Source organism: Ischnura elegans, chromosome 2, assembly GCF_921293095.1.
Source record: "Ischnura elegans chromosome 2, ioIscEleg1.1, whole genome shotgun sequence".
NCBI lineage: Eukaryota > Metazoa > Arthropoda > Insecta > Odonata > Coenagrionidae > Ischnura > Ischnura elegans.
This window is the reverse complement of record NC_060247.1, coordinates 114,581,571-114,604,867: the sequence shown is the minus strand read 5'-3', so window position 1 is coordinate 114,604,867 and position 23,297 is coordinate 114,581,571. Positions and strand designations below refer to the sequence as shown.

The 23,297-nt window shown below is 36.9% G+C and overlaps 1 protein-coding gene across 1 annotated transcript in view; it reads right to left on the bottom strand.

Annotated features, from left to right (window-relative positions):
• Positions 1-14,834, bottom strand: part of LOC124154441 (4-coumarate--CoA ligase-like) — a 46,547-nt gene extending 31,713 nt beyond the window's left edge. The window contains exon 1 of the mRNA XM_046528159.1: positions 14,637-14,834. The gene's annotated coding sequence lies outside the window, so the exon portion shown is untranslated. The remainder of the gene's footprint in view (positions 1-14,636) is intronic.
• Between the last annotated feature and the right edge of the window lie 8,463 nt (positions 14,835-23,297).

Genomic DNA, 23,297 nt, shown 5'->3' with positions numbered 1-23,297 from the left:
GAATTTATCTTCGGTTAATGCAAGAATGCATCCCTAAAAATACTAATAAAATCTTCGGGGGAAATAAAACTGAAAAATTTCAGCAAGTGGATTTCATTATAATTTTCGGCTCAATATATTTGGCATAGAGTACCATAACAAGCTTTCTAAAACCAAATTTTCCACCCTGAGCCATGAATTTTGGGCACTGGCCCACGAATCTGTGACCATTTGGTTCCTAAGTGAAGATTTTATATGAAGAGGTGTTTGAAAATCCTTAGGTACCCGATATATCGGGTATTATCCAAATTGAAAATTTATTTCGATCATAAATCAATATGTAAGTAATAAATGCACGTTAAGAACAGTGAATAATACTGGCAGCCCGTTTGTACTGCTTGCATTTTTCCTGTTTTTTAATATTTTAAGGAGAAAATAGTTGATTTCTCAAATGATTAATTCCATTTTCATTCATACCAGTTGTTTGAAATATACCGGGAATAAAATTTAGTAATATCCTGGGTGCGCTGCAACCGTATTTTCGTGCATGCATTACATGTGGCCCTTGTGCTGCATAAAATAATTTTTTTACGGAATAGATTAAGCATCGATCGAGTCATCACTTCTGAACATTAGTGGGCTTCAATTTGCCAAATTCAAAGTGAGTAACATAAAGTGGAGATTGTAAAAAATTTTTAAAAATTCATTTCGTTGAGCGCGGACTTTTCTTGTCATAATGACTAAATTCGAATGAAATAAATGATGTGCAGGAAACGCCATAAAAGTTTGTCAACACGTTTTTTGAATCGTGTTTGTAGCTAAAGAAATTATACCAGGGAGTATTAGGATCATTTGAATTCAACATACATGTGAGTTCAAGGTCAGAGGTTTTCTCATCGAAGACGTAAAGATTAAGGATGGCAGCCGAAATGATCCTCTTTCATCGGAGAGTTTGTTTTTTTTTCAGAATAAAGTTGACGATACATCTAAAAAATAGGCATACGCTTTCTCAGGTCCATCTTAAAAGATATATTGAAATCTTTGGAATCGTTACAAAAGTAATCGATTTAAAGAAAATTTTCGGTTAAACAGTAAAAAATAAGAGCATATTTTTTTTACGAATGCCATAGAAGAATAAACTTTGGGAGTTAATAAAGATAAATCTAGCTTTTTGCATTGTTTTTAAGAGTTTGAGTCCGGCAGAATAATGAATAAAATATTCACCAAAAAATGTGACCCCCATTAATTATTGCAAATCCATTTAATGATACCCGTAGGGCTTCATTATCAAGTGCCTCATAAACTAGAGTATTATTTACCTCATAAAATCGGCAAAAACATGTTTTCTTTCCGAGCGCTTGCTATTACGTGTATTGCGCAATGGATTATCTTGTGGGGTGAGATAAGGAGAATAAGATTTTGTCCTTTTGAAAAATGCGACGAAACTGCAGATGGAGCAAGATTATCACACCCAGAATGCGGTCACTGGTTTTTTAAAACAATTGGATATTGACTCGCCCCGCCCATTCCACTAAAAAACAATGGAATGACGATTACATACTTTCCACCGCACAGGTGATTAAGCTGAGAGCAGACAGGAGCTAGACCGAGGATTACGAAAATGGCCAAATATTTGGGAAATTCGAGTGCTTTTTTAATTGCTTGAACTTTCGTAAAGTGCCCGATTACGTTTTGACGTTGTGTTGAGCCTTCAATGATTTGACCTAGAGAAGATAATTGAATGAAATTGTATTGGTTTTAATGACTGCTATAAATGAAGTTGCTCCAAACGTTTAATTTATGTTTAATTCCAACTAAATCAAGCTTACTTATTCTCAGATTGTGATAAGATACACTTATACTATCGGAAAATTTGCCATTAATACTTATATCTCGTACGTTGTTGGTGTTTCGATTTTAATTGCAGGGCGATTAAAATTGAATTTCCGTTTTTTTCTGAGTATCATAATTTTCCTAACTCTTCCATTTTTATTCCCGGAAATTGCATGTTGCACTGACCAAAAAAGCGGTTGTAGCCACCTTAAAAAATGCCTGTTGGTATAGGTATCAAGGAACGAGGTTATCTGGAGACAGTAGCTTCACAATATGCGGAATATAAAGAGAGGCGACATTAGAAGATTTATTCCAGAGTTAGCTGCATTCATCTAATCCCTTGATATCTCCCTTTTCATTTAAAAATGGTGAATTGAAGGATGGATTCTGGAGTGAATATGCAAATTGACTATCGACTATCGGATTAAACGAAGAGAAGGCTAGAACGATGACGTGTACCGGAGGATGCGGGAACACTTTTTATCACTATCATCATTCAAAATATTTATTCAAGTTTTTATTAACCCTTGTGTCGAATATTCTTTATTAACATTAATTATTAATTTAATCTTCCCCTGACTCACATTTAAACTGAATCATGATTAATAGCGTGAAGAAAAGTACCAAAATGTTTGACAAATTTGTGTTTCTCAACTTTTAACTAATTACGCAATAATAAATAAATTAAATATTATTTTTTCGCAAATGTATTAAAGTTTGCTCTGATTAAAAGTTATAGACATTTCAACTTAGATAATTTTCATTAAGAAATAAATGCTTTCAACCAATCCTCTTTTGTTCCATAATATGACATATACATAAATGTATTTGATGAATTTAAAGTATACTAGGAAAATTCCTAAAAGATTTTATTTATAGCTCATGGAAATATTTCTCGTAATTAAAGCATGCTGACTTAAAGAAAGTGCTTGAAAGAAAATGCTTACTTAAAGAAAGTGAAACATGCGTTACTTAAAGAAATCGGCCCATTCTGCGGCTGAAGATCGAATAGTACCAGATGAGAAAGGGGATTTTTCCTGTTGTGGCAAGTGAAGCTATTCATCAGTTCATCAGCCACTGGTGCTCCCTTCCAATTAAAACGAAATTTGATGCGTAGTAAACTAAGCCATTCAGTTTTAAAGCGGTGATATTCCCTGAATTTGAATACTATTAAAATAAATAATCAATGATTTTCTGTTAACCTCCTTTAGTTGCGCTAAATAATCAGGCAATTTTTCATTGCTTTGTAACGTCCAGGGACTAAGTTGCACGGGTCGTATTTTACGAAAAACACGCAAATGTTTACCCAAAATTTATTTCCATCTAAAATAAAAGAAATCAATTCAATGAAAAAAGTGTCATTCAATTTCCGATGGCGGAAATTTGACCACGCTAAAAACTCGGAAACAGCGCCTCCAGATATTCACAACCTCCTTGACTGTACTCGAAGCCCTTCGTACGAAGCACTCAAGTAGGGATCGGGCAATCTCATGAATATCTATGGTGGGATTCGAACCCGGACCCACTGGGCGGGCAGTCTATCCCCCACTTCATCTGATCCCCATATTCTGCTATCGTCACCATCACCGGCAAAAAATCTTGAGATTTGTTTGACAAAGTTTCTCCGGTCAGATAATCTTGTCACACCAACGTATTTCTTCTCTTTCACATACTTTTACCTGTTCCATATATGTTATTTGAGGTCTTCATTTTCCTTTCTTGCCATCCCCTTAGACCTCGACGTCTTCAGGCCATCATGCCGGCGGCGGGGTAAAGTCCTCGCCTGCCAAACCGAAGGTCGCGGGTTCGAGTCCCGCCTGGGTAAGTTACCCTTAACCAGGGCGTGGGCGTGTGTGAATGTCATTCATTGTTAATCGTTAATTCCCAATTGTAAAGGCCGTAAATGTACTGTTTATGGGGTAATGGAAATAAATAAATAAATGTCTCTAGATGTGGCCTATAAGGTTGTTCCGCCTTCTTATCAAGGTTTTCATGAGGTTTCTCTTCTGGCCTACTCTTCTTAAGACTTCCTAATAACTTACTTGGTCGATCCATTTGATCCTCAACATTCTCCTGCGGGAATACTTTTTGAGAGACTCCACCCTTGATTTCTCTGCTGCTGCTTTCGTACATACCTCACTTCTGTAGAGAAGCATACTCTGAATGTAAGCTCTAATAAATAGTTTCTTTACTTCTATGTTTAAATTTTTTGCAGTTAGTAGGTATTTCAATTTGTAGAATTTTCTCTTCACTTGATCTACAATACTTGAAATTTCTTTCTTGGTTCTTCCATCGTTAGTTATTCTGCTTTTTAAATGACAGAATTCATTCATCTCTCCCAGTTTTTGTTTGTCAATTTTAATGTAAGTCTTCACGCATTCTGTTCCGCTGCATGTAAATACATCAGTTTTCTTTGTGCGCATTTCTGGCTGATTTTATTCATTTACCTACTCACAAGAGTATTCTCCAAATACTTCTATTTCTTTGTTATCACTACTATGTCATCAATTCTGCTCACACGGATTTTAACCCCTCACGAAAACTTCGAACGAAAATCCTCAAGTGACCAACAACGGTCACGAAACGTCGAGAAATGACCGACTCATCTCGCGGTGTACACTAGAAAATACTGCTGTAATGACTCGCGAAAGGTTTATCTCATAAATAAACATTGTCGTCCGAAAGAGCATTTTGTCCTCCTTCTGTAGATTTTCCTTGAATTCCTATTGACGTGACCTCTTCCACCGACTGCTTCCGATAACTAACATCTCCCATTTTCCAAGTCATCGTCAGCCCACCCCATGAGTCAACAGGGTGCGCTCATCTAGCGTCTAATTCTTGGGAAATAATGCTATTATCACACCATCCAAAGGTAAAAGTGCGAATTTAATACGCTCGCGGAAAATATATGTTGCGAGATTATTATCGGACTCAATTACTACGGTATTTAAGACAATGATTAACCAGATAAGCATGGTCTTGAAATAATCATACTTTACAATCACCACTCGAGCACAATGGTGCTTGTGAGTGTAGGCTATAGTTCGAGAGATGACAAGATATTAAAAGAAAAATCTCTTTTTCACACTGTTAAGGCCATTCTTTTAAGGAAATCCTTTTATTTTTTTAGAGACCAATGTATGTACATCGCTGTTTAAAAAAGCTATTTTATCGATTTATATTATAAAATTCCGAGCAGATGCCGATTTTACTATCGAGAAAAAAAATATCATTTCAAGGACGAGGTTTTTGTATAGATACTAAAATATGCTATAACTATACATGAGAGCAAATTCAGCAATATTACATTCTCCTCACATTAAAAAATAGATCGTGGAAAACAATCTACACAATATGAAATTCATTCCGCGGCGACCTTCTTGTTTTCGGAATCGCTTCCGGTTTAGTCAGTGACAAATGCTCGTCAGTGAAAAATTCGTTCCTTTACGGGCCCTGAGTCACTTTATACCAGGCCTCTACGGTAGAGTAGTAACTAGTGGTAGGCCTGAGAGTAAAGTAGAGTATCGAGTAAACGTTTCTCTTAGTATGCTTCCTCTATTTGTCTTTTTAATCTACGGAATCTTGTAATTGATTTTTTATCCTACTTCCAATTACTGGGTTGGCTTGAAAATTGGCACGCTTGCTTGCTTCTAACGATAATACAATAATCATTAAACGGATATTTGAAACTTTGTTCTATTGTGATGTAACTATTATTCAATTAATTTCAATATGTAAGGATAGTTTTCATGGGCGGATGCAGAATTCTTTTCTGGGAGGGCTCACATGCAAACGATCTTCTCATATTTCAGATTAAAAGCAACATAAAACAATTACTGTACGAAAGATTCTCTTTATTTTTATGTGAAAGTTATTACTATGAAATTAAGTTATTGAGGTTCTGAACAAAACGAACGTAATGGTTACCATATTAAAAATCTTTTCTATTTTTTAAGCGTCTGGGGGGTGGGCGCACGAGTCCCCGCCTCCTCCATAAATCCGCCTATGATAGTTTTGAATTCTCTCAATTGATGGCGTTGGTTACAATTTTTTTGGCAGAAATTTCTTTAATATCTCTAGTTAAATCGATTGCATGATTCATGACTAAAAATAAAAAAGTATAATAAAAAATACAAAAACACGTTTTTTCTTATAAAAAGTATAGTTTCACTAAAAAGTAAAAAAATAAGTTTTTCGTTACTCGGAGAATAAAGTGTGGGAGCCAATCCTTACTTACTACCAGGCTCTTCTACCCTCATTTTTGGTAAACCTAATGAGCAGCCACAATTTATTTTCCGAGCGATAAAAAGCTCTTTTTACCTTTTACTGCATTTTATAATGATTTTGAAAAAAGCGAGCCTTTAAAAAAATCTGTTCTATCATGTTTTTAATTATTCACTTTTGAGACTATGCTAGTGAATAACGAACCTTAAAGTGCCGGGTTACATCCTTGGTGACAGTGTACCGAGATATGTAACATCACTATGGTAGCTTTTAACGTGTTCGTGTGGCTACTTCAGAGATCGCTTGCAGTAAACGAGTGTGGGAAACGAACGTTCTTGAATGATGAAGGTGTTCGCGAAAGTACCTTGTTTTATCATTACCACGTAAATAGACAGATAATTAGTTAGATAAGTTAAAAATATCACGTTATCGATGATAAATTCGGAAGTTACTTGAGTGATTAATTCGATGGTTGATGACGCTATTTTCGACGTAATTTGTAGCTTGTTTACAAGACGGAGATAAGAGTGGCGCTTTTGATAGCCGTCGGAGTAGGGCTCACGCTCTCCGAGCTAAGCTCAGCGGAATGAAACCAAAAAATAAGCTAAATACTATTTTCCCACACATGTATAGAAATGTTGACTAGATACAAGGTCTCTAACGCGAAAAAAATCTAAAGATACGACTGTTTATTCTCCTTTAAAAAAATACTTGCACGTCAAATTTCGGAATATTTTTTCACAGCTGAATTCCCAATTTTGGTAATGAATGTTATCCCCGTGTCAGAAGCATATATTGCACAGAAGTATTCAATAATCATCAAGTCTATGCATTTTACTTTGAAAGCGCATTCTGAAGACCAGTTTATTAAAAAAAACATTAAAAAGGAATCTATTCCCTCCTTTGGTAATCGAAACTTAATCAGGGATCCACGATTGTTTTCTTGTCTCCACAAGCGAGGCGGCACTTGATCGGGGATTGCGATATCTATCCATTGGCCTTTGTCCTTCCTTATCACCCACCTTCCATTTCCGTGTAGCCACTTAAAAATAACGTCCAAGTGACTATATCCAGTTTATCACGTCCAGTTTTATTGGCATCAAATCATTCTCTATAAGTACCAATGTTACGCAAATTGCTCAATGCTTCCACTTCATTTTCCATATTTTCATATTCTTTTTCCGATGAGCCTGAAGTTTCTAAGAGCCGATTTATTAGGTAAATTCTTCCTCAATAGCCTGTACATTAGGACGGATCGTAAAAATCGATTTTTTTCAAATCCATCTGGCCCATTGAAAAAAAGTTGTGGGACCGATCAAAAATACGGCCTGAAAATTTTGAGACCTCTAGGTGAACCCCTGACCCTCGCTCAAATGAGATTTAGGGGGGGAGGGTCCAATTTCGAAAAATATAATACTTTATGGTCATTCCCTATAGATTTTGCCAAGTTACTGGCCTTCAGGCCGAAAATTTCGTGCATTTTGAAGTATCTGCCACCGTTTAGCCACAAAATGCCTTATTTGAGTCCGCGTCCGCGAAGAAAATATTCCAACGCCCACGCAACGTCGCGGATACAAGTGAGGCAGGCCAATCCCGTCCCCTCCCCGCTCGCTTCTCCCCCTCCCACGCCTCGAGTAAAGCAAAATTCATCCTGCGTGTGCTGCTAGGAGGGAGTTCATCCTTGATAATATAAATCGGAAGATGGTGGAAGGTAAAATATGATGAGTAGTGAGACGACTTTGGGCTCTTTCATTTTACGGTGGTAAGTATTCATAATAATTAATTGAAATGAATCAATTTATGTTTGGACTCCTTGAGCACAAAAAAAAATTTCTCATGAGCATGTGAAAAACGTTGCTAGATATCAATTTTCCAAAACAGGTCGTGGATTTGAATAAATATTATCGATTGGCGGAAATGTAATTGGGGAGCCTTTTATTATGCCATTATTATGGTTATTATTATAGTATTAACGATCACATGGATAAGATTATGGAAATACACAGCAGAACCAATAGATTTAAGACGTTTTTCCGTACAATAAGGGACCATAATATCTGCGATAGTTGAGTTATCAAATAGCTACTCTACTACTAGTTATTAAATAGCATTCTGGACTTGTAATAGATAAAATAGGCTTTGCATGTATAGTTAATAACTTACCAAATTTGTCAATACTAGCTATCTGCATGCATTTATTGGCATGTTATCACTCACGCATGAAACAGGTACTACGCAAACTTTTCGTTGTCCATTACTAACTAATAGTTTTATTTGTATGGCAGAATGTATATATGTCCTCATCACTTTACTTGTGTCTGGTCTGACCGCGTGTCTTTGTCCTATGTGCTTGGTCTTTGTCCGGAAAGCGAACGCGTTCCTGATTAAGGTTTCTGCTTGCCTGGTGTGATATCACCCCGCGCCACACACCCTGGTGGTGGCTTGAACGGTACTTCGTTTATGTAGAAATATATTTTCAGCCTTATAAGATACATACCATCGAAATAAGTTTGCATAAAAAAATTCTCCCCATGTCTTAGAATCGAGCCATTTGCTAATAAGACTTCCAATTACATTGTTTTTCTTCACGTATTAATAAGAAAGTGTATGTCTGTACTTCATATATCTTTAATTTAGTGGAAAATATTTGGAAGACACATCCCAAGGAGTCGGTTTACGTTCTTCATCTGATTTACTCTATAACGAATGCCAAATCGTTTTACATTGCGTTTCCCTGGCAACTTTGCTTCGATCCTCTTGTGTAAAAACATAACATGGGATGACTCATTGTTACAAATTCGAGAAGAATCAACCAAAAGCAGATGTTAAGATACTGAAAATGGTCTCAATTAGTTAGGAAATATCAATTTTTTCTTAATACACATAATGTAAATGAAAAAATATTGATATTCCTAAATTATCAAGTGATCTCTGAAATCAATCTTAATAATTTGTACGCAGCCCAAGCAGCAATAAAGGTATTTATCACTGGTATGCATTTTCATAAACTAAGTTTAGCAGTTGTGAAGGGGGTTATGTAGTCTTTTCAGCCTCATGGTGCCATATTCCATGACTATTACTATATCAATTATAAGGATGTATTTTTCCCAGGATAAAAAATCCAAATGCGAGTTAAAGTTAGGAGGAAAAATATCTCCAAAGCCGGTTTTTATATTGTCATGGGCAATAATCAACTGGAATAGTTCATTTTCAATAAATTGGCATTTATATTTCCTGTCTTCGGACGTATAAACTTCAGTGAATTTCCAGCTCAACTTAATTATTCCAAAAAGAAGGCTGTCGTACGTCCCCTCGCCTCTGTTCTCGAAGGCAGCATCTGGAAGCCGCGAATATTTCGCTCGTCTATGGGAGAATGATCGATAGGGCTTTCATAGAAAACGCCACCGCTTAATATTTTTATATAATTATTTCTCAGATATTATTATACCGTTGATCAGTTAATCATAGCTTTAACTATGCATCTAATAAACCATTAATTTCAGAGAGATATATCGATATGTCGGATATGAAATCGTTATAAAATGCTATATTCCTTACTGTCAGCTAAAGAATAAAGAAAATTGAGCTTATATGAAATAATGTTTATTCGAACAACCGAGTTGGTCGAGTTGTAAGTCTAGTTTTGCCGCAATTTGTTTTTGTCGCTGAATTTTCGATTAAGTAAACATTAAATGCGTTGCTAAGGCAAAATGTTGGCTCCAACATCAAAACTTTTTATGAGAAGTCAAGTTACGAAGAGCTTGCTCTTAACCAGCTGCGGACGCAGGATAGGGACAAGGGGGGTAGGTGGGGAGGCATAGTGGGTACCTTCCAGCAATGGTGGGGATCTTTAAAAAATTACAGTTTTATCTAGAGCTAATTGTATACCCAAGGGGAGGGCTGAAGCCCCCCCCCTTGCCCCTCTCTGGATCCTCCACAAGTCTGGACCACTACCGTCACAGTCCTGGTGAGTTGCATTACGCATGCCCAACTATAAACAGCTAGTAGAAAACCATGGCATGAATGGGGTCTTCACTCATCAATACAAACAACTTGACATCGGTAGCTAGGGTAGATGTTGGGACCAACTCATTTATTTACTTATTTATCCACACCGCCCCGAAAATAGCACTCTATTAGTTTTTACATCGGGGGAATTTAACAATGTAAAACACAAGCTAATCAAGAACACCCGCGCCCTGGGGCAATTACCCAGGCGGGTCGCGAACCCGCAACCCTCGGTTTGGCCGGCGAGGACTTTACCCCGCCGCCACCGAGGCCGGTAACAGCTAGAATGGTAGAGTGTACTATGGGGTATATTTATTTACATATATTATCGAAGCACTGAACTCCAAACAAACGAATACTGATACCCCCTCTCCCAGTGAAACGGAATTTCGCATCTGGCCATCTTGAATAGGACCTCTAGAATTGCGCTCCATTTAAACGCATAGATGGAAGATATACTTCGACCCCCTACGGAATTTTTTTTACCTCAAAATTTAATATTCTGACCATCAAATTTTTAACAATTTCATATTTAAAAAATGCTCGAGAGACGGCGATTTTTGGAGAGCCCGGACGTGTGTCAGCCTGGCTTCAAGTGCTCCCGTGCGCAATGAATAGCCATTTCATTGTTTAGAGTTCAGTTTTCGTTGTTGACGGGGTCCTAGTTTGTTAATTACCCTGAAAAAGCAAAGAAGGCGATGGCATTCATTATTATTCATTAGGTTTTCCAATGATTGAGGCTATTTTTCGTGGAAGATGACACATCGATTATTATAATCGCCCCCACAGATACCCAATCCTACTTCATTACCAAATACGTTTTGCTTCTCTTTCGATCATACACTGTGTCCTTTTTAAAACCAATTTTATGATGTTAAAAGTCCATTTAAGATTATTTGCGGCAAAATTTGGGGAAAGTTTTACCTAAAAGAGCCTATTTGACATTTTTTTCCTTTCTCTGATGATATTGCCAATGTAAGAGCCTAAAAGAAATTAATATTCTTTTTTACCGTCAGCAAATATCTCTTTTGTACAGAAATAGTCTGTCATTTGTTGCCATCATGACTAAAATACAAGCTGAGTTGATGCCTCAAAAACATTACTTGCCGTTTTGGTAGGTACATAATCGGTTTTTAAATTTCCTTTGCTCAACGAAGGATTTATTTTTTTCAATATTTGTAAAAATGGAAAAATTAAAAACATGAAAGCTTTCGGTATAACAGTAGCGGAAAATTTAAATTGAAGCACTACATATAGTTGAAAATTACTAACCCCATCCCAGTTTAAAGAAATCGTGCCCGAGTTGCTCTGCCTTCATAGCCAGTGTTGATATAATGGATAATATGTCGAAATGCTGCATTTTACTCAACAGATAGATTATTGAAATACATTTCAAGTTCCGTTCGCTTATTTCCTCGAAAAATTAATAATTTGCTTTGCTCCCGCCTCTCTAACCTAGATTTGAGCGTCACAAGAGAATATCCGACGTGTATCTGATATCAATGGGACTTTGAGTATAGGGATACATGATAATTTAAGATTTAATTGATAGGATCAAGGTCCAGATAATACAAAGAACAACACAAACCACGCCTAAAGGGTCCTGGGTAAATTTTCATATCGAGAAGAAGGAATTTTGATGAAATATGACTGTGTGGGTAGCTTTACTTTCTTTTTTTTAAATATGAACCGACTTTCTTTGATTTTTACAAGTAAATATTGGATTAATAACCAACTCATAAACGATTCATCAACACCAAATTTAATTAAGTTATAAATATTAAATATTAGCTTTGCCAATTCTCATCTATTTCCATCCTATTTCATTTTTCGTCTTTAGTGAGATTTATACAACTTGCGTCCTCAATTGTGAGCAGATTTCAATACTCCTTTTCTGTCAACAATAATTTCATGCCATTCTTTGTACCCTTGCCTTATTTATTTTATTATTTCATTTACCTTCAGAATGACACATAATTCTTTAACCCGCAGTCGTGGTCACCAAATAAATTACTATGTGAATTTTAAAGAGTTTAAATCGATATTTTCAGCCATAAGTTTTTACAGCTCACTGATTAGCCCCAGGAGGTTCATGAACGCGATCTGAAACTTTATATAATTTTCGTCATCAAATACAAATTTAATTTAAAGACTTAATTCTGAAAAAAGTAAGCACTCTCTGTGGGTAATAGTGGGCTGGAACTGGATGACAAGTTTCTGATCAGTATCGGGTTTTCACGTACTGAATGAAGTCTAGTCTATATAAAATGAAGTCTGACCTCACTCAGATTACAAGAACTATGCAATAAGTATATTGAATCTAATTTCAATCAGAATATTATTGTCTTCACTGCTAGTTCTACTCCAGTAAATATTATAATAGTTTACGAAACAAATCAAGGCGTAACATTATGATACCTGGGGTAAACTGTGACATAGGTTTTTAATAGATGGTCGTCAATTTTATTTGACCAGCGGGTAATGTAGCATTCTAATCGATGCAATTTAAATATGAAACAAGCTGCATCGGAAATGTTTACCAAATACGAAAAATCTACAAAATAACATTATAAGGTGTATACATTATAAATAGTTCGTTAGTTGCAAGCGGAGGATAAAGCATTACCAAGATGAAATAACGTATCCTAAGTGTATGTTTCCCGTTTACTCTTTTCTGTGATAATTTTAATGAGTTCTGTTCCCTCCAACGCTTTGCGTAACTAATTTCCAATACATTTGTTTTGACCCATTGACTTCGTTCACAAAGAGGGTGGAAATTCATCCCATTGAAATCGCGCATTCAGACATGACGAGATGAATAACTTAGTAGTTAAGTTTTGTTAATATCCGGAATTTTTTAATAGATGTAATTCCAAAACAATATTTACATTTAATTAATGACAAATTTCTAGTGCGAAATCAAAAACAAGAAATTCAAGAGCTTTAATTTGACGTTAAATGCCTCAACCATTGTAACATAATATGCTTGCAAAAGGTTTGAAAAAATACAACTACATGTTTATAGAAATATTGGGCAAAAGTTATATAATCTAGGGCATTGAATATTTTTTTCCTCTCTCATCTATTTAAGTTAAAAGTTTTGTTCAAATCGCTCAGGAGGCCACTTGAAATGGCTTCGAGGGATTGCCAAAGCCTGGTCTTTATTAATCTAGAATTTATTGGAGAAGATGAATTCTAAGCTGCAGAAGTGTACTGCTAAGTTAGTAAGTACTGCTTTATTGGGAAATTCCGGTTCGGTTATACGAAGAAGTACATAATTTCATCTTTTTATAATCATTCCACTTATGTCGTTGACTATTTAAAATCCTCTGATATCACTTCCACGGTTTTTGTAATATTTTCACCGAAGAGCCCTTTGTAGTGATACATGCACTTGTTTAGTAAATAGAAATTTGATGGTATATGCGTTAGTTTCATAAATGATGTTCATAATGTAGAAAAATATGCATAATTTCAGAAATATTTTAAATATCGACAAACACTTTCACCCAAATATAAAAAAATAGCAATATCTATATACTATAATATTCATTTCCGACCACTGACTGACTGATTCATACAAGTTTTTGTGGTGAATGAGAAGAGATAGGACAAAAGGTCATAGTATTGGCCCCTCTAAAATCGTCTGAAACCCCAGGAAAAATTGTCGAAACACTTAATATTTTATATATAACAGTGTTGCAAACTGCGTTTACTTTTTTGGGTATTGGGGGGCCAAAAAATTGATGGAAATGAGGAATTTGAACATCACGTAGAAAATTGTTAATGGCACAAAAGTCATTGTGCAGCCATTAATCCACACTTGGTAACAGTTAGATAGCCTGGAAGGCAGGAACTGTTTGGCATTCCTAGGATTCAAGTTAAGTAGTTTCGATATCACGGAAAAAAATAATCTTACAAGAATCAAAGGGCAGATGAAAATTGTAATTACTGGTACAGTAAACAGAAAAGTCCACAGACTTTTTCGTTTTTGCCAGATCGTATTGTTTATTTTGTTTAATAATAGTTTCCTACGATGTATCCTGATTGTATTTTGTGATAATTTTTGTTCAAATACGTTTTATCCAACTGAATTTTGTACAAGGACACTTGTTTTCAATGATTAATCACAGATGAGCTGCATCTGTATTAAACTATTTTGTAATGCACTGCCGATCACTGTCTAATTTTCGTTGAATGGCAACACTTACAAAAGATTGAATCTTCTGGGGTGCCCAATTTAACTTTTTGTCAATGTATTTATGTGCAATTTTGGGCAGTAAAATAAATATCTATCTATCTACCTTTTTTTAGGGAATCTGAGCGGACAGAGCCCCCATCGAGCTAAAGCGAGTACATATTTATCATGTATACATTATAAATATTCTATCAGAATCCGCAATAAAAAAAATAGGCGAACGAGCTCATTTCTAAGTACACGAATGAGAATATTTAAATCAGAGCAGATCTGTGTTACGTTTGGCGGATGGAGCTCACTGGATCCTGGGGAATTGCCAATACGCTAAGCGCGCGACATTGCACCCGATCGCGAACTATTTGCACGCGAATCGGTCGAAGGTGAGACTCCTTACCGTTCACGGAGAAACAGGAAGGGACGGATAATGGTGTTGTCCTCGCGGCCGCCGCTTGTTTGGATCCGTCGTTTCTGCCCTGTGTCGTATATCCCGGTGGCGGTGGGTCGATCGCCGCGGATGCCGTCGTTTCGCAGGCGGGGGGCTCTGAACACGTGCCGCTCGGAGGGTAGCAAGCGGTGGAATGACGGTGGGAGGATTTGACGCGGGCGTATTTATAGAAGAGGCGGAGGGGAAAGGGGGAGGGGGGATGTAGGTGCATTGAGGAGAGGGGAGACCTCGTCCCTCTCGTGAAACTAAGCTCTATATATCGCGCATCCCTTCAATCTGATGTTCAGTGCAACTCGGCCACCGAGACAAAACAAACTGCACCGCTGGAGGTGCACTGCGGATTCGCTACTCGAAAAGATAATGCAATAAAACTTAACGTGAATATCGTTTTGAAAAAAAAGTGTCAAGCGTGATAGCCTAGAGATAGATTTGGATCCTCATGAATCGAAATTGAGAAGGTATATTATTTATTTGGATGTAAAAGGGTTGACGTATGAATTTCAGCTGCGCGGAATTCTAATATGTATTTATATAGTGTTTTTATTTTCTGTTCTCTTTGAAGTTTACTTGTTCATGTAGCATGGCTATTTGCAGTGTTAGGGAGTGGATAAATAAATTAATTGTCTTACCGGTAGCGATTACATTTCCTATACTTTTTACTTGTAATTGTTACTTTTTCAAATATTTGTTAGGTCGAAGGGTAGGAGCCAGACGAAAGGTAGTCCACGTGATGGTGCCACGTAAAAGACACTCCTGAAACGGAAATGGGAAACCCTACCAATTATATCTTCTCTGAAAACACGCACTACAATCAAATGAGTCTCGGGAACTCATAGTCCGCAAAGGGCGGGTGTCGTTCACGGCAGCGAGGTCGGCAAGGAAAAAGTCGAAGCAAACCACGTTGAAGACCGTCTAATTGCTGTGTTTTCTTTTAGTTTTTGGTTTTCATACGTTCGTTTTATGTATTTCTAAAATTTATTTTGTAATCCGCTTGGTTTACTAAAATATAATGTGTAATCGTGACATGTTAATGCCTCAGATTATTTGAAATTGAAGGAAGAATAGGTGTGTAACGAATTCATCCCTCTGGGCTTGCACGGCAATATATTAACATAAAAACCTGATGTTTAGTGTAATGTTTATATGCAAGAAAATAAATTAACATCAAAACCCGATGTTTAGTATGTCATAAATGTGTTCCATGAAGTCGTCGCATGGGAAAAGGAGGGATGTTGTTCAAAACGTGATTGTGCCACTAGAGGATACCGATGATCCTCATGCTGGTGAAAACTCAATCGATGAAGATGTAGAATCAGAGTCACCTGATGACTCCGAGAGTGCTTCAGAAAGTTTTTAAAAAGTTTACAAAATTCAATATACACTTGAGCTTGGATAATAATTCCAGCTGTTTCATCAAATTTCACGTAAAATATCATTCATACTAACCATATCCGGCAATTCTTCAAATATTTACGAATTCGAGTCTATGCTTACCTGAAATGATGACTGCACGTACTGTAAACATAAACACATCAGCTAAACATCAACACATCCATTTTATAATCATTGTTTGATTATGATATGAAGCTCTCTCCAAATTTATTTCACTAGGGAACCTATTTCATCAGATACGTTATTATGCATAATTTGTTGTTTCTTTTTTGGATAAAACAACCTTTTTTCCTACCATATTCTTTTTATGCTGCCAGCTGTTTGATCCTAATAATGATGACCACATCGCGCATTGAAATAAATAATGGAAGGTAAAATTTGAACAGGGATGTTCCAATATCTTGCTACCAAGACTGACAATTGTAAATAGGCAATTTATAAAAAAATTATTCCATTCTAATCATTCAAATAACAACTGTGTGACGGGTTGCCTGCCTTATGGTAAAGCCTAACTGTGACGAGAATGCCCTATTTAAAGAGTTAAGCACGTGCCTTAATTTTAATCAATTTTAAGAAAAAGTTTACAAAATTGGTAGATGTGCTTCCTATGAACTCCCTTGTCTGAGAATTGGAAGGAAAGCTTTTTTTTCATGGGCAAAAATATTGTTGTCCGTAAAGGGTTAATAATCGGCCATTTTAAATAGTTCCGAGTCTGCCCCTTTTACTAGTATTTCCTTTCAATTCCATCACGAGACAATAATCATCATAATAAGGTTTTGCATCGTTCTCAATTCCCCTCTCTTGTCTGATAGTACGTATTTTCATAGTCACTTTTACGTCCTTAATAATAACCTGTTCTCTGTAACTCATTCGGGGCCGTCCCTTGCCATTCTTCCCTTCCACAAGTCCTTCTACGATTGTTTTCGTCAAGCCATCATGCCTCATTATTAGGCCAACGAAGATTTCCCGACTTCATCTTGAGCTTTGAAGTAAACTTCTTCTTTCTCCTACTCTTGCTAACACTTCCTCATAACTTACTCGTTCGATCCATTTTATTTTCATCGTTCTTCGGTAGCAACACTCTTGATTTTGCTGCTGACAATGTCCAAGCCTAGCCCCCATATAGAAATACGCTCTATGTGTAGCATCTGATGGAATGTTTTTGCTGTATGTTGATTCTTATTTTTGTTTGATCCCCTATTCTATTGACTACTTATTTCATGCTTCGTCCTTTGCCGATCATTCTGCTTTCTAGGAAACAAATCGCCTCGTCCAGCTTTTGTTTTCCTTGTTTAATTTGTCGTACTCTTATCTCTCTTGCTTCACATGTCGTAGTTTTTTTCCATTGATTATCAGTTGACATCTCGCCATTTTACTTTCCATATTTATCAGTCTTCTACACATCATACACTGTCTTGATGATGATTGCTATTTCGCTCAAGACAGTGCAGTGGAAAAATTTTCACATCGTCATTTCTACGCGGACAGGACGATCAAGTCGCCGATACCGTGGGAATGTAATGTTTATCTGGTATCAGCCTCTAATGATTTCACCTGTATATGACTCACATGACGACGAGAAATATGCTGAGGGAATTGGGTAAGCTTTGGTGAATCACCTCTGGTCGCTGATTTTGGCGACAGTTTTTATGTCTGGTTAAATATTAATCATTCCCTATTTTTATTTTTTTATCTCTAAATCATTCATCAGAGCTGGAAACCTCTGAGGTACCGAAATAATGATTTTACTTTTCATGCTTGTGGTATAATATTTAATAAATAATTTCGAAAGAAAATCTTCATGTTCTAATGTTGAGTATTTCGCTCCATAGATTTTTCAAGTATCTTTTTCGGCAACCGTGTTATTTATGGGAAAAATTAGTTCCATCTGTAGTTGCTGTTATATTTATGTGCATTAGATTTTTGAATCCCGTTAGCGCAATAGATAACTGTGTCTGGGGTTGGATCCGGGATTTTTTCTGGGGAGGCTCAAGGGTCTGACGGGTCTTCTCATATTTGAGATTAAAAACAAAATACAACAATTACCGTGTAAAATATAATAAATAAATAGCTATTGCTAAATAAAATTTTACGGTAATATAAAATATATTAACGTAAAAAATATTCGATATGAAAGTTATTAACATTAAATCAAATGATTGAGGCTCCGTAATACTCAAAATAAAACGAACGTAATGATAACCGTATTACAAATCTTGTCTATTTTTTAAGCGCCTGGGGGGCACGTGCCCTCGTGCCTCCCCCTAAATCCGCCTATGACGGTGTCCCTTTCTTTCCGACTTAAACATTTCTGAGCTCGCCCTTGTTACAATGCTTCTGAAATGCTTAGGCCAAATTTTGATGAGATCGGAGCATTTCCATCCGTGTAGAATTGAATACGAAGTTACGCGAAAAATATGCCTACATTTGTCACTCTGAATTACGCTTGGGCCTTTCGGTGTGGGAAGTTAGCGTGGCCGTTGATCGATTTGAAGTTCTGAAGATTAAAGGTTTCATCGTCACCATAATAAGAAAGTGAAATATTGCCAATTTAACAAAAATACGGAATCCTCAGGGGTAAAAAAGAAAACCAAAGTCATGTATACATGGTAATAATCTTAAATAGTCTCACGACTTGCGGAATTGTACCTGATGATGCGGTGATAGCTGGGTCGTGAATTAAAAATTATTGGAATTGTAGTTTTCTTATTCGTATGCCCACGGTATATAAATTCCGTGTCACACCTTGGACTCTGAGGTTTATCTCTCATTTTTGTTTTTATTTTTGGAACTGACAATATTTTTTACTTCGCAGTGACGATAATTTTAAAGTCGTTTAGATACATAAAGAAAAAATTCATTAATGCATTATTTTGAAGTTACTGACCATCTTATTTGGCCTGAAGAATTTTAAACGGAGCATTCAGACTTCCTCTTCCGACCAATGTAATTCCATATCCCTAGGCAATGATGATTGCTTCTATTAAACGATTCTCAGAAATTCAAGTCTTTTTGTCCAGAACTTTTCGACATCGTGCACTCACGGGAAATGATACGTCAAATGATTGCAATAATTTGATTTATACACCAACCTGATACTCTTCGAGGTTTAGTCTCGTGTGAGGCAGGGGGTATTTTGTCCCCGATGTGCACTCAGAATCGCGAAGGTTCGAGGACCACGACGACGGCACGAGCTTTTAAAAGCAGATTTTTGCTCTCACCCAGCGTGTAGAATTCACTCCGTGGCCTAAGATAGCATTTGACCCCACATAGACTTAGGGCATGCAAAGAAGCTACGCACGCATCGACCATTTAGTACTACTGGAGTGTATTTCATTGTTGCTTCTTCTGTACGAATCTGAGAAAGACAAGGCTTTGAATTAAGAGAAACTTGAGAAGCTCGTTATCACTGGCATCATTCAGGCTGCATAGAATATATGCAGCCGATGGGCAGCCTTGGAAGTCATTAGCCACAAAAATATCTCTATTGCGTGAAGGATCTGAGGTTAGGTCCGCGTATCTCGAGAGAACATCTACTGAGACGCCGCCGAGCGCGACAGTGAAAGTCAGACCTCGCAACAGAAGGGATAGATAGGGAAGGGATAGGCGCCAGAAGACGGCAACTGAAGCTACAATGACGAAGGAAACGGGAGGATAACGTACATTACGGGAACAATGCGACGCGTTATCGGGAAGAAACCGAGAGACAAAGCCTATGAGCAAGATGCAGTGACGTCACGTGCGAGAGGGTTTAAGATCTTGCCTCTTGCGCCTCGAACAGTCAATGAACGGAATTTCGTGACTGTTCTCACTGGACTGACAATGAGTGCAACTCTTTCCTGTAAGATCTTTGAATTCCTTCGCATTTAGCTCTAGGTATTTTTAGCTCTCCCATTAATATTACACATTTTCTTTATTTATCTCGTTACATTACAACGTAAGATTGCAGGCTAAAATCAACGAAAGTATGCTTAAGTCACGCACGAATTTTATTTTCAATTATATTTTTTATGCCGCGGGTAATTGTTAAAAAAATACACATCAAATACGAGAATTCGATAAATTATTCTATGATAAATTAAATAATGCACTTATTTAATTCAAAAGTCAAGGAATGGAGGACCTGGCAACATCTGAAATTATTATTCTTGTTAAACTCCTCCAATAGTTATATACTGCACAGTGCGCACTTATCTCCTAATATCCTCTTAGAAATTAAATATCTCTATGTAATGGGCCTGCTTAAATAATAATGGTACGTCGGTGGCTATGGAAGAAAGCGGGACAGTTAACGTTAGAGGGGAGATAAGCAGTGCTGTAGTTGGAAAAAATAGGCGGTACTCACCAAAATTTGCCAACAGCTGAGCATGTATTATAAATCCGGCCGAGATTGAAATGTCAAACTCAGAACTCCTATTTTAGTTCCAAGTTGTGCCACGAGATAACTCTGAACAAGTAATTAATCATTTCCTATTTTTCTTTCTGAAATCCGTTAGACAATTTACACTAGGGCTATTTTTACAGATTCAAAAAGGTAATTTATCCGGTACGCTTATAACGAGTTTGGATTTTAGGGGGTACCTTGAGTTACCTTTACTTTTATCTTAATAAAAAATAATCAAGTTACACGCAAAGTTTAAGGAGGTTTTAATTAAAGTGATAATGTAAAAAATACAACACAATGCCATCTTATGACGTAAAAAAGTTACAATTGTGGTTCTGCAATGTTTGGCATCACGGGCGGCCCCACAAGGGGGGTGCGCGCGCCCCCTGCGCCCCCCATCTGTATCCGCCACTGGAAGGAACCCTTTACGACTTTATGATCTGAAATTCCAACGATTTGATCTTAGGATTTTTATCTTTTATATAATCTATTAGAATCTATTATAGAATTTATCTTCCAAAATCGTTGGCACAACAAATTATGGTTTCGCTAGTAGTGGGCCCTGGTCGCTTTCGTAGCGGTGACGGTATACCTACCCCATCCCGCCCTTCAATTCCTATCCTTACCCTAGAGGCGTCGTTGGGCTCCTATCGCGGAGGCGCCTCCATCCTTTTTCCTTCCCATTCCACTCCCCTCCCCGGGGTGCGCGAGCGTATCAGTTGAATGACTGGGTCCCGGCCCCGGTGTGTTGTAACCCTCAGAGGACCCCCCTCGGATCCTGATTCTTTGTATGATCTGAAACATAGTGGGGAACAGGCGACATTCTCCGCTCAAGTAAGACCGCCTTGAATTCGTGACATGGCTTTCGCCGCATTCGGCTGAAATGCTTTACAGCTGAAATATTGGACCGTCAAACATACTACATGTATTCATTTAGTTCATTCCATATTTCAATATTAAATCAATTTAAATTTTGATTAATCTTTTATTTGAAATGAGGTATTATATATTTCAGAATATTTAAATATGCAGCTTCCCTCTTACCGACGGCCTACCTAATGACTGATTATAGTAAATCAGGCATTCGTCGACGCATCTCAATCATTTTTATTTCATTAGTAGAAATAAGCTTATGCGTGTTGGCGCTGTTTTTAGACGAGATAGTCGAAAATAATGTCGGTTTAAATTATTAAAAAAATGCATTGCAGCGCTTTTTCTGGTAATTCGTTTTCTATTAACCAATGCTTCGTCCATAAGTAAAATATAATTCCTTTTAAAGCTGCACCATTTTCGCGCATGTAACAAGAAATTGCCTACCTTAACAGGATACCGGACTACGGTATAAAAAAATATTGACAGCAATGTTATTATTTAAGCATCGAGTGATATTTTTCTGTCAGTTGTTATCAAGTAAGCCGCTGTACCGCCATATTCCAGCGAAGAGTTGATTACTATCTTGTACAGAAGACAAAAAACGAGAAATAGGATAGCATCTACTGGAAAATGAGGCTTTGGGAATAAATAAGGGAACAATCGAAGGTAATGGACAAAGTCCACAATCGATCTAATGATGATTCCATTGCTCTTTGTTGAAGCAAATTTCCTCTTCCAACTTGGCTTTTTTTTCCTGAGCTGTTGTTGAAATGTACCATGGCGTAGTGTTTTGGGGGTAGGGTGATTGAGGCAGGGAGGAGTACCAAAGTAAAACTGGTAGAATAAATTTACTATTCAATCAGATATATCTAAATATAACAGACTAATTGACTATAGTTCCACATAAGATTAGTGTGTAATAACAATAAGGGAGGCTGATTTGCAAAGCATTCCAAGGACATGAATTTTACTTGAAAGTTTAGGTGAGCTGTCAATCTTGATTGGGATCAGCAGCCTCTATTTACCAGATGAGAATTTAATTCCTGCCATAAATGTTTTAAGAACGTAATTCATGCATCCCTTCCTGAAGTTGAGTGTAACGTGCTTCCTTCATAAGTTCAGGCAGCGGTATAGCTAGGGGGAGGTCCGGACTCCCACTCCCACCAAAATATAAAAACACATTTACTTTCCTTCATAAAAGAAAACAAAATATTGAAAAATCATGAATTTACAAAACATTTCTTGTACAAATGACGTTTTTTCGATTATGAAAAGTGTTAAAATTAGTTTAAAACCCATTACTTGGTACCCTGTTTTTTTTATTTCCCCCCTTGGTTCCCTCCCCCCTCCCCCAAATGAAATTCCTGGCTACACTGAGTTCTGGGATATGAAATTAAAGAAAATACTAGTAGGTACCACATTAGCATTGTGCAAACTGAAGGAATATTTAGTTATTTTGAGAGGTTATGAATGAGAATCAGCACATATACTACCAACTCAGTACAAATTCTTACATCTGTGTCAATACAACCAGAAGACATCAAAATTGTCTGAAATGAAAGAAGATTGTGGATAGATTGTCAAACCAAACAGAATGTTACTGCCAAATTGACAGATTCTTAATGCTTACTTACCTTTAGGTTACTCTAATACTGACATTTAGGTTGCAAAATAATTGGAAATACTTTGCTATAAGAAGTACTTATCTATGCAACCTTGCTATGATGATGATACTTCTTGCAAATACCTTAATGCCCCTCGTGTCATTCCTTGTATCCATCTTGACACATCTTGTATCCACCTTGATACATCGCCTAGATTCAAACTGTGTAGTCCCTTGATGCTGAAATGCAATACATTTGATTGGCCAGATTTGTTTGGTGAAAAGCACCTTAATGTGTCATGATTGTAACAAAGTATTTTGTTGACTCCACGAATGTTGCGTATGCTTCATGTATCAA